Source organism: Schistocerca americana, chromosome X (assembly GCF_021461395.2).
Source record: "Schistocerca americana isolate TAMUIC-IGC-003095 chromosome X, iqSchAmer2.1, whole genome shotgun sequence".
Classification (NCBI taxonomy): Eukaryota; Metazoa; Arthropoda; class Insecta; order Orthoptera; family Acrididae; genus Schistocerca; species Schistocerca americana.
In genome coordinates this window covers 320,596,967-320,610,721 of record NC_060130.1, presented here as the reverse complement: position 1 = coordinate 320,610,721, position 13,755 = coordinate 320,596,967, and positions in this window count along the sequence as shown.

The window sequence follows — 13,755 nt, the reverse complement described above, 5'->3', positions numbered from 1 at the left end:
ATAATTTGCGCGCCACACGCTTCCTGGAGGACACTAAATTCAGGAACTTTATTCCGAACACTGAAAATTTACTGGTTCAAATGGCTCTGAGCACTATGGGACTTAACATCTGTGGTCATCAGTCCCCTAGAACTTAGAACTACTTAAACCTAACTAACCTAAGGACATCACACACATCCATGCCCGAGGCAGGATTCGAACCTGCGACCGTAGCAGTCGCGCGGTTCCGGACTGAGCGCCTTAACCGCGAGACTGAAAATTTACTACTAAAATCTTGATAGCTGAAGTGTCTGTACACTGAGCGCGTCCTGATTTCCCTGCCTCCACGTCGACTGGTGAGTGTTCATCAGGATACCTCGCACTACTACCTAGCCTAAAAAAAACCCATGTGCACGCCACAAGTACTCTGCTACCCGAGTAGCCGCTTCCTTTGTGTAGTGCACCACTGACCTATCTAGGGGCGTCCTACAATTCCCCGTTCAATAGCGCAAGTCTAGAAATCTGCAGCCAAGACCGTCTCAGAGTCGGCGAAGCCTCTGGTTGAGACCCTCCACTCGGCTCCAAACCAAAGGACCCCGATCCACTCTAAGAACGATGCTGCAAATAGAAAGCTCTGCTTGCACACCGCGTGCGAGGCCAGCGGTCTCCATCAAATCCGCCAGCCGCCTGTACAAACTGAGGATCGAATCAGAACCCAAGCGACAGGCATCATTGGTGCCGACGTGAGCAACTACTTGCAGACGATTGCACCCTGTACGCTCGATAGCCGCAGGCAAGGCCACCTCCACATCTTGGATGAGGCCCCCCGGCAGACAAACCGAGTGCACCTTGGAATTCTTTCCAGCCCTTTACGCTATTTCCCTAAGGGGCTCCTTCACCTGTCTAACGTTGGAGCTCCCAATAACCAGCAAGCCTTTGCCCCCGTGTGCCTGCTCGGGCCCTGCTGAAGGAGCGGCCACCTGCCCACTGACAGGATGAACGGGCGAGGCCAGCCTGCCATCCTCCACATTGACGCTCCGCCTCGAGGGACGCGAACGCGTTGCAGTCCGCCACTCACCCTGAGGTGAAGACGGCCCCAACGCGCCGGGTACACTAGAAGGTGCCTCGGCGGCTGAGTCAGCGGACGCAGCAGGGCGACACCTGGGGTGTCTCAAGCGACGCGCCAGACCCTGTCGTCGCTGCACCTCGAGGCAGCAACCTGAAGGCGGCTGACCGCTCAGCTCCTCGTGAACCGCGGCCAGTTCCCTGTGCCCACACACCCTATCCATCCTGCTGCTAATATCTAGACGTATAGAGTTGCGACAAATAAAACAGCATTATGCGACTGCACAGTTGCGTCACCAGTGCCAGATTGAGCTGCGATATATGAACAACTACTCACGAACTAAGCAATCAAATGACCACGACTACGCCACTATACAGACATTACAATGCGATCCTACCCCTGTCTTAGTACAAATGACAATCGCCTACGCGATGTTACACTCTACTTCTAGCGGTTCTAGGCGCTCAGTCCGGAACCGCGCGACTGCTACGGTCGCAGGTTCGAATCCTGCCTCGGGCATGGATGTGTGTGATGTCCTTAGGTTATTTAGGTTTAAGTAGTTCTAAGTTCTAGGGGACTGATGACCACAGATGTTAAGTCCCATAGTGCTCAGAGCCATTTGAACCATTTTTACTACCCCTTTCTAATTCGAAAATACACAAACATCCGAAAAATTTCACCACGCAAGCACACAAACACACAAAGTAATTTGAATTAAACCTGCGGAACTAATACGAAAAACCGAATATACGACTAGTTTCTGCTACTGCTGCTCACACACGTCACTCTGCAAGCACAGATGAAACTGCACTGGCCTCTGTCTGCTGCTAACTGACTCTACGAAATAAACAGAAAGCACTGGCTGTCCAAAACAAACAACTGACTAACGACTCCGCGAGTTTGTACTTTACAGCTATCAATAAGCAATATAACTCCTCTCAAATACGAGAATACGCAAGGATTTTATGTAATTAAATATGCACGCGCACAAACACTCGGAAAGAAATTAAAAATCAAACTACGAAACAAATATGAAAGATAATATGAGACTCCCTACTGCACAGCTGCTGCACTGATACTACACCAGCGGCTGCTCAAGGCTCACTGCACAGGACAATCGGGATTCGAGCGTCGATCAATGGAAAAGTGTCGGCTTTTCGCATGAATCACATTTTTGCTGCGCTAGGTAGATGGTCGTTTCCACAAACACAGTCACCGAGGTAACGGTGGCTCGAAACGTGCAGCGCGCCATTGACTCGAGGTGTCAATGGCGTGTTGTATTACCGCACATGGTTTGGTGTGGAACGTTCTCATGAAAATTACAAGAGAGGAATTTCAGCTTATAACCGACATCGAAAGACTCTGGTTGTGGAAGGCAGCATCGTAGGTAGAATTGTTCCCTGTTCTTGTAGAGATGAAACTGCCAACAACCGATTCATGACTCAGTGTGCTGAAAACATCGATGAGTCTTACATCATATACCTTGATGTGAATGGTTTGTACACCTAGGTCATGGTGCAGCATCTGCCCGTATTAAATTCTGAATGGCTTCCTTCAAAGAGAATAAAAAATTTTGGGTGAGGAAAAGGCACAAGATGGTTCCAAAATTGTTCAAATGGCTCTGAGTACTATGGGACGTAACTGCTGTGGTCATCAGTCCCATAGAACTTAGAACTACTTAAACCTAACTAACCTAAGGACATCACACACATCCATGCCCGAGGCAGGATTTGAACCTGCGACCGCAGCGGTAGCGCGGTTCCTGATTGTAGCGCCTAGAACCGCTCAGCCACTTCGGCCGGTCGGCCGCAGTAGCCGAGCGGTTCTAGGCGCTTCAGTCTGGAACCGCGCGACCGCTACGGTCGCAGGTTCGAATCCGGCCTCGGGCATGGATGTGTGTGATGTCCTTAGGTTAGCTAGGTTTAAGTAGTTCTAAGTCTAGGGGACCGATGACCTCAGCTGTTAAGTCCCATAGTGCTCAGAGCCATTTGAACCATTTTGAACTCCGGCCGGCGACACAAGATTATTCCAACGCCGGGTACATGTTGCCAGTGGGTCCTGAATACCACGAAAGTAATCTCGATTTACATTCAGGTTTGCTCTTAGGTCCGGAAAACTTGGGACCACCCTCAAACAACGCTGTTTCGAACTGGAATGATAAGAAAAATTGTGTCATTCGTACAGAAACTTCAAACAATTTTGGAAAATGAAATTGGTTTGAAAAAGATTCATCGAATTTATTCGCCTACATGAGCTGTTTGGGTGAAGTCATACACAGAGATTAATGCAGATAACCGCATGAGAGCACGAAATGAGTTTGAGAAAAAATTTTCAAGCTCATCATAGGTACCATACTCGCAAAACAATGCAAAATATGTTAAAGATGTCGGACGTTCGACTTGCAGCATCATGGAAGGACAGATTTATGGCAGCTGTATTAACAGCAGAACCTAATTTGGAAAGTCGTTTATTTGTACCGCAAATCTAGGAGCCATTGAACTTCTAAGACTAAACGTTATTTCAAATGCGCTACTTTTAGATTTACATTCAGTATATATACTGAACAAATTACCGTTAAATTATGTAAAACTGTGCTACACAAACATAGATGGCCTCATGTACCACATCATGACTACTAAATCTATGAATGTATCAGGAGTGATGTGCATGCGGGGTTTGATACTTCAGGACACCAAGCAAATAACGAGTAGGATATTCTGCTGATGAATAAAGAAATGGTTGGTCTGATTAAAGACGAACTGAATGGGGAGCTTATCATAGCATTTGTGGGCCTACTATAAAAAGTGTATGCACATGAGGCCAAGTCTCCGCGCATAACGAAGGGAGCAAAAGGTGTAAGACAGTCATTTGCCAGAAGACTCACGCTTGACGATTACAAGCAGTGCGTCCTGGATGCGGAAGGGAAAACAACTGAGGAATTTGTCATTCAGTCGAAGCAGCATGTCGTTTCGACTGTTAAATAACTTGATACCCTTTGTGTGCTCGGGATGGCAAACGACATATAGTTCCTCGTAAGGTAAATACACTGGCCAGGGACCATCACCGCATCAAAAATGATGATGATGAGTACTGTAAGTAATTGATTGTTTCTTATTGAATGAAATGTAAATAATGAAAATAAGATGATTGTGCATAATTTAAAACACCTGACTGGTTTCAACTGTAATAATAAAAATACGTGAAAAATGCGTAAACGCTTGTTTTTTATTGTAAAAATCTAAATACTAAAGGATGTGTAACCTCAAAATTATAAAAAATATAAATATAAAAGAAACCATTCTCATTTAATAGATTTTGTATGTAGGGTATTCTTTGTGTTAGAATTTCTTACTTCCACAGTTTGTTTCCAGACAGTGTTAGCGAGTATATATGTGTCTCTCAGCTGGGCTGCGTCATTATTAGGATATCTGAGATATCTCACCTCTCTCTCTGCATTGAACCAGACATTTACTCATGCTCTCTAATATATGTGCTGTATGCATGGCTTTGAGTGGCTGGCGAAAAATGCTTGAGAGATCTGAGTGTTTCTACTTTTACGTAAAAGGTTATGAGACATGACGTTTGATAGCGAGACATAGATGCAAAAACACATAAAGTGAAGTTATTGAGGAAATTAATTGATGAGAGAGTACAGCAGGTATTTAAGTTCAATTCCTTGCACCTTCTTGGAAAATTTATGACAGTTGATTAATAATCACACATATGTTTAAGAAGTGTAGAAAATATATGACTTATATGAATGTCTGTTAGTGTGTGAGTGTGTTTGTGGGTGTGTGTCTGAGAGAGAGAGGTAGAGACTGAGAGATTACTATGCTTGAAAGGGGTTCACAGGTTTGCACAATACTAATTTTTGGTATATAAAATTCAGAGGGAAAGTTCATTTTGATTGAGAGAGGTGCTGAAGAAATACAGAATTTGACGTAAGAAATACTGATAGGCTACATTTTAGTCGGGGGCACAGAAACTGACATAGATAGACAACAATTCGAACATATAAGACACAACTTTTTTTTACGAATGTGTACATAATCATCTTTGACTTTCACAGAAAATATTGTAGCTTAAAACCGTTTTTTATTAATTATAATAATACTGTTGTGTGAAAAATATATAAATATCTTTCGCAAACAATGAATATCTTTCAAGGGGAATAATGCATATCATAGACTTTCAAATGGAGGCTATGTAATGTTTTGCAGCATATCAGCCACATAATTTTAATACTCTGCTGTGATTGGATCAGAAGTAATGTAATATGATACCATTTTTACACTATGCTCTGATTAGTTGGATATAGTGAGAAGACGATGTGTGGTACAAAGCACTTTCCTTTTCTTCCACCATCTTGGACGTTTTTAATAGTGCGCTATCAGTGGCTGTTGATAAGGAGGAGGGAAAGGGAGAGGAATATGTAGAGCACAATTATGTAATTTCGTCATATTCGTTGGAAAAAGAGAAGGAAAGGAGTATAAAACGCTCTTCTGGTCTAAATGGCTTTGAGCACTATGGGATTTAACTTCTGAGGTCATTAGTCCCCTAGAACTTAGTATTACTTGAACCTAACTAACCTAAGGACATCACACGCATCCATGCCCGATGCAGGATTCGAACCTGCGACCGTTGCTGACTGAAGCGCCTAGAACTGCTCGGCCACTCTGGCCGGCTCTTATGGTCTGTTTCCCTCATTTTCAAGCACTGGAGAGAAGGAGGGCAAAGGGTGTGACTTGATATTTTTGTTGCAAGTAATGTTATCTGTCTTCATTCCTATACTACGCCCTGATTGGTTGGAGACAGAGATGAGGAGGTGTGGGTGACGAAACACATGAGTAACCTGTTGCCACCATCCTGCACTTTTAATACTTATCTCTGATGACTGGTTGGAGATAATAGGAGGGGTGGGCGAATGGGGAGGGGTTTTTTAGCTTTCTATTAACACAACTGGGCTATTTCTACCATGTTGGATTTTCTGTAGCACACTATGATTGGCAGGAGATAAGGAGTACTTCACTGTATAACTGGTCGTGGAGATGGGTTGGGAGAGAGCTTTAATTTTTTCGACCAACACAATTTGGAATTTCCGCCATCTTGGAATTTTTTAATACTGTGTTATGGTTAGGTGGTGATAAGGAAGTGGGGGGGGGGTAGTGGAAGGGCAAGGGGTGTGGCTTCCCTCTTATAAAAATGGTGACATCACCGATGATATCATCAGAGCAGGGTCATTACATCGAAAATTACTTTGGTAAAAGATCGGTGACCGAGCTCAAGGTCAGGTAGTTCAGCTTTCATGATTCTAATGTTACTAATATGTCACAGATGGACTCAGTGCCTCCCTGAATACGCTTAGTATAAGAGCTGACCGGCTGGATGACACTCTTATACTGTACAGTCACTCTATGTCATTTTGTAGATACTCATTAAGATGAATGCAGGACGCACACTATTCCAGTGTTCTGAAACCACAGGCCAGTATTAATCTCCGACACAGCCGCTTTAAAGCATATGTAGCCAGCACAGTGCCCCAATATTTTATTTTGTAGATCGTGCTCCTAACAATTGAGTTCATACGTGTACGTTAAAGTCATTCAGCACTCGAATAGCACATGCTAAAAGTATCAACAGCATGTTTATTATTAAACGATTTTTTCCTTACCCATCCGGAAGGCTGTCTACAGTGGGTGGCTCAGCTGGCTGTTTTGACAAGCGAGGTAAGCATGGCATTGACCACTTGTGTCCTATGCGTTTCGTGGGGAATGTCAGATGAGAGGGTGAGTCATAGTCATCAAAAACCTTTTACATTCATTGAACTTTCTTTGCAGCAAATATCGCTTTCTGTGTAAGGATGTAATTTTAATGCCTGAAGATGTAGCGGAAAAATGACGGGCAGTGGTCATACTTTGTAATGCTTACAGACAACACATCGACTCTCTGCCGAATAGTTAATGTTTGTCTTTCTTTCTATAGCACATTATAGCGGAGGGAGTGCACGTTATCATGTTATAGGCAGCCACGCTATTACTCAAAACGATATATGTTATCATAACGTCAGATAGATAATTCTACCAATTTTTCTACACTGGAATTTTGGTATACTCCACCACTGTGTACAACTGGTCACACTTGACAAGGATGACATGTGGATATGCAGTCGCCATTGTCCGTGTACCTGTGGTAGTAAAATATCCAAGAAAAGCCATTACGCAATTAATGTCTTGTATGTATGTGTAGGATAAATACGGTAGTTGTAAATCGAAGATTAACACACGAAAGAGATCAACCATATTCTGCAAGATGTGACACCACTTCCTGTACAATAGAGTCTCCATTTACTCGATGAAAAACTGGAAGTATAAACAACTAAATAATACTTTGCATTTGATACACAAGTTCTTTTTCATAATACCTACGAAATAACGTTGATTGACGGTACGGTGGTAAAAAAAAATATATTTCTCTTGGTGCTTTAATACAACACTTACTTAGAGGCATAGGCACTGGTTCACACATGACTGTAGAAGGAATGTTCGTCTTGACAAGTAACGCTTTCAAAAGTACATAGTCAATACTTTTCGCACTCACAGACTTGATTGTAATGTATGTGTGTAGGAATAGCAAAAATGCGACTGTCTAATCAAAATATGTGTTGAACAAATACTCTAACATACGCGGTCGCTAACACAGCACCCAAATACTCCGTGCAAGGGCACGTCGCATATCCAGCGATCCAATTGACCGCATACGTCTTTTGTTTGGGAAAAAAAATGTTGTTCGGTAGAAAAAGTACATCCGATGTGATTTCTATGTTGTTAGTGCGCTGAAGGAAGGCCAGTATTCGACGCGTCAGCATCCAGACGTCCCCCGCTGCGCCACTCACTAAACCATGTTCTTCTGTTGCTAAGAGTGCACAGTTTGTGCAAAGAGGAGAATCTACCATGTGAATTGTATGCAATCGACTCCTGGTCACAAGTTTACGGTTTATAAGAATATACCACATCGATCTCGCTGCTCTTGACAGTAATGGAGTATGCACTGCACACCAAATGCGCCTCCTAGTTCTCGTAGGGTATTTGAATTCAATTATGTTGCGGCCATGGTAATCCATCAAGCACCGATAGATCCCCCGAGTCGTGTGTATTCTCGTCGAAGATACTTTCAGACGAATATAACTGTAATCAACAAGAAATGAGGCAATGTGTGCAAGAGAAGGCGAAATGTTGCCCACCGCTATCGGGGGTTCGTAAGACAGCGGAACAAGTAGTTCTATCAGAGATGATGTTATGGTATGCTTTCGTTGTTGCCAATGTCGTATCATCGCTCGCATGTAAAGCGCCAAAGCTTTATTTCGCACGTTTGTGAGGTTGAGGCCACCGTTCCGGAACTGTAGGGTTAACGTCTCATATTTTATCTTAAATAACATTCTAGTACTAACATAATAATCAAAGGCAGCCATGAGTCGGTGCGTAATACCCTTCGGTATTGGTAGGATCTGCGCTAAATGAGGCAGTCTTGACGCTATGTGAACGTAGGTGTATGCCACACCTTGGATCATGTCAAAGGCTCTCAGTGAGTTGTTGTGTATCGTCAGACAAACATTCTGCAGAAGCCGCCGCATCCGCTGACCGCCGTAGTGAACGGGTAAATGTGATCTCAAGACATCTCAGCGATTCCACCGTCTGAAACGGTCCCGGTACGTCTTCCAGACCTCGTCCAGTGTGCATAAATTTGGATTTCGTCATGTTAACGACACTGCCTGCCGGTGTCCCGTAAGAGCCTAGATGTTCGACAGCCTGACGCGCTTCATTTCCTGATCTGACAAGAAGGATCAGGCCGACCGCATATGCGCGACAAACGAAAGAGTTCTCCTTAAGCGCTATCCCAGTAAGTGAGCGCGCCATAGTACACATCAGGGGCTCAAGTGCAATCGCGAATAGCCTCATGGAGGATGGGCACCCTTGTCGATCGAGCTGTTAATGGTAATAGAGTCCGTTTCCTGACCGTTTACAATCCCCGACGATGTAGTCCCTCGTATTAGCCTCATAACTATTTAGGTGAAAACAGGTGGAACCGCCATTCGGCTCATGATTCACGCCAAGAAGTCATGGTTGATCCTGTAGAACGCACGATCGAAGCCGGCCGCTGCGTCGAGCGGTTCTAGGCGCTTCAGTCCGGAACCACGCGGCTGCTACGGTCGTAGGTTTGAATCCTGCCTCGGGCATGAATGTGTGTGCTTAACCTTAGGTTAGTAAGGTTTAAGTAGTTCTATGTCTAGGGGACTGATGACTTCAGATGTAAAGTCCCATAGTGCTTAGAGCCATTTGAACATTTTTTTTTTTTCCCGACCGAAGTCCACAGATAACATCGCGGCTCGCTTTCTACACGTGTCCGCAAGGGCGATAAGGTCACGGTATTCACTTAAGGCCGAGGAGATGTTGCTTCGCATCCCTAGGCAAGCCTGATCAGGGGATATTGTCCTGTATATCGCCAGTTTGAGACGAGACGCTAGTAGTCGTGCAAAGATTTTCTAGTCGGTGTTTAAAATAATGAGTGGCAGATATTGATTAACACTGCAACTCCCCGGCATCTTCGGGATGGGAAGAAGAAAGCCCGTCATAAAACCCGACGGTAGGCGCATGTCAGGACGCAACGTCTCATGGTAGATCGACACCCACTGTGGCATCATCATGTCCGCGAATTGTCAGTAAACCTATAACATAATCCCATCTGTCCCTGGTGATTTATGCGCTGCTCCTTTTTTGAGTGCCACCTTTAGATCGTCTTCTGTGAGAGACTCCATGAATGATGCCCTATCCGTCTCTGTTAATGTCTTTTGCAGATGTTGCACTATGTCTTCCTCCACTCGACGGTCCGTCGGTGTTCCGGCATATATGTGGCGGAAATGCTGTAAGAATTCATTTTCAATGTCCTGTCGTGTTGTGAGTTGACGACCATGTAAACCGTGGAACACTCTGACCAATGCCCGGCGGTAACGTTGGTGTTCCCGCGACACGTGGTGCACCGAGGTACGTTCCCCAGTGAGGGTGTCGAGACATCTTGCCCGTATCGGGATACCACAAAGTCGTCGTCGCGTGATTGATAGGATTTGTGTTTTGACACGATGGACTTATGCATGATGTTCTGCAGACCGCACCTGGAATGACAGCTCACGAAGCATGGTGTAATAATAATCAAGAGTGTCTCTTTGCCATCTCGTCTTATCGCGACCATATTGCATGAGAGCTCTTCTTACTGCTGGCTTAGTACACTCGAGCCACCATTGAAGCACTGAGGTATATGTTGGTAGATGGCGTTGACATGTGGCCCATACCCCCTCGACTCTGACGACATACAGGGTCACCCAAAAGTGACGAATTGAGCTTCCATGTCGTGTGGCTTCTCGACACACTTTGCCGAGGGAGTGATATGCTACAAATGTTAGCCAGATGATCAGTAAATGCCCCAGGCCATCGTTCCGCGTCGACCACCTTATCCCGTAGGCCAATCGAAAGATATATTCGGTCAAGTCTGCACGTCGAGTGACTGGTAAAATAAAAAGTATATAGCTCACGGTTCCTATGAATCATGTCCCAGGTGTAGCATAACTCCATGTCCCGGCATAGCACTTGCAAATCAGGACAGATATTGTAAGATCTTTTTGGGCTGAAACACACTTGAAGTCACCACCTATAATGAAATGAACAAATTGTAAGTAGGCTGTTTAGGTTTTTTTATTGGTAACGCAACCTCTGTATGAAAAATCACTGGCTGTGCTGTGTGCAGTCTGTGGGTAGTTTGCATTGTTGTCTGCCATTGTAGTGTTGGGCAGCGGCACCTGGATGTGAACAGCGCGTAGCGTTGCGCAGTTGGAGGTGAGCCGCCAGCAGTGGTGGATGTGGGGAGAGAGATGGCGGAGTTTTGTAATTTGTCATGAACTGCTACATATATTATGACTATTAAGGTAAATACATTGTTTGTTCTCTATTAATATCTTTCATTTTCTAACTATCCCTATCAGTAGTTAGTGCCTTCCATAGTTTGAATCTTTTATTTAGCTGGCAGTAGTGGCACTCGCTGTATTGCAGTAGCTTGAGCAGCGAAGATTTTTGTGAGGTAAGTGATTTGTGAAAGGTATAGTTTAATGTTAGTCAGGGCCATTCTTTTGTAGGGAATTTTGAAAGTCAGATTGCATTGCGCTAACAAAATATTGTGTGTCAGTTTAAGCACAGTCATGTATAATTGTTCAAAGGGGACGTTTCATATGGCGACCCTGCCAGGATACCTCACTGGAATCTTCTGATTTTTTCTTGTAGTTTGTGTAATTAGTGTAGATTTTGTTTATTGCTAGCGCGTAATTGTAGAGAAAATCTCCTTTGTAGTTGCAGTCTTTCATTGTTGTACAGTAAAACAGTTGTGGCATGCATGTAGATTTGCACCAAGTACTTCGCAGCTGCAATTAACTAGATATTAATTTCAGTGCTATGTTATTTTTGATCTTCAAATTGTGTCTTTCTGTGTTGTCGTGTGAAATACTGTGACAATAATGGCGTGTGAAAATCGTAATACTAGGCTCCAAAGTAAACTGAGAAATGACAGTGAAAATGAAAGCAGAGTGTTAGCGCCACCGAGTAATGAATTAACTGATGTTCAAAGTAGTAATTTGGTAATTGTGCATATGGAAATGGAGCGGGCTGCAAACAATGGTGTAGACAGTGAAACAGGTAGTGAACAGGGAAGCATTATCGATCGATCGGTCGGCAACAGCTCGCCTCAGGAATCCGAAATGACAGGACACAATTTCGCAAATACTGTAGATTCAGGTTTTGGGTCATCACGGTTTTCTCAAATAAGTCAAGACACATTTTCTGCTTGTCAAAATGTGAATGTTGCCGGTGCAAATGCACTGCTGAAAAGCGTAGAGAAACAGATTCCAGACACTAATACATTATTATTGCAATTAATGCAACAAATGGAACAAAATCAGAGACAAATGGGACAAAATCTTAAAAAGTTAGACACAGTGGAACAAAATCTTAAAACGTTAGACACAATGGAACAAAATCAGAGACAAACACAGCAAAAGCTTCAAAAGTTAGACACAATGGAACAACACCAGAGACAAACACAGCAACAGTTAGACGCAATGGAGCAAACTCTTCACACCACGCTTGAACAAACACGTGAAGATTTAACTACTGAGTTACCTAACATCGAATCGAAATGTCAAAAAGTCTGTAATGACGTAAAAACACAAATTTGTGAGCATTTCCAACCTATTTTTTCACGTCATGAAAATGCATTACAGAATCATGCAGCAGCCATAAAAGAACTGCAAACTATTGTTCATGAAAATCACAACACCTTGCATGCTAAAATTGACTCAGTTGCATCTACCGATTCGGTTACACAACTTGCAAAAACTCAAGAAAACTTAAAGGACACAGTAGATACGATTTCAACACAAATGGACACTCTGAAACTTGGTTCAGAAAAACACACTGAGGAAATAAGTACACTATCGGAGAAAGTAGCCGAACTTTCGGATCAGGTCACTAATCTATCTACGAAGGTAGATGATAATCTGAATGACACAGAAGAGTGCAAACAAATTAGGAAATTCAAACAAAATCAGAATCAGATTAATACGCAACACCAAAGAGAAATCCGGGAAGTACAAGATCAGCTGACACAGTTAATACAAGAATTACGTATTTCAGAGGATACTCGCGCCCCAATACGGGAAGAGGGACACAGAAATACGGAACAGCCACAAAATAATAACACAGGGCATTTCGGAAGTTATGAAAGAAATTGGGAATGTGCACCGAATTTTGAGATGGAACGGCCGACACGACCTAACATTGACCGATATGCGACTCGCCGACATGATGATTTTGACTATAAGCTGTTCATTACTACACGTAAATTCAAAACATTTAAGAATTCTGGCAACGAAATTCATCCACAAGCATGGCTCCATCAATTCTCGCATTGTTTTCCTCCCAACTGGTCGTTAGAACACAGATTAGAATTTATGTGTGGCTACTTGGAGAATGAACCAGCTGTAAGAATGCGATCGGTCATTCACGATTGCCACAGTGAAGGAGAGTTTTACCATGCCTTCCTCTCAGCATATTGGTCTCAAGCCACACAAGACCGAGTAAAACATAGCATCATAATGATGAAACGTTTCGAACAATCTGAATTTTCCAGTCTTATGAAATATTTTGAAGACATGTTGCATAAGAATCAGTATCTTTCAAACCCATACAGCCCCTCAGAACACATCCGCATTTGCTTAATCAAACTGCCTGAACATTTACGACATATTATTTTGGCAGGACGTTGCAAAGACGACATTGAAGCATTTCAGGGACTCTTACAAGAATTAGAAATTGACACTGACAATTGCGGAACGCGAAACCAGGAACACAACAATTACAGGTCACATCCGTCGCAATTCCGCGATGAAAGAAGTAATAACTTGACACGACAAGGCTATTCTCACAACACAAATCGTGACCAAAACAGACACCACCCGTATGGCAACCGTTGGCAGAGTAGTAATAACTACAGGGAAAGATCACCTCTCCGTGGTAATGACTATCACAGAGACAATAAGAGAAACAGACAATATGGGAACCAAAATAAATACTATCAAGGGAGACAGAATAACTTTAGACGCAACGGACCAGCGC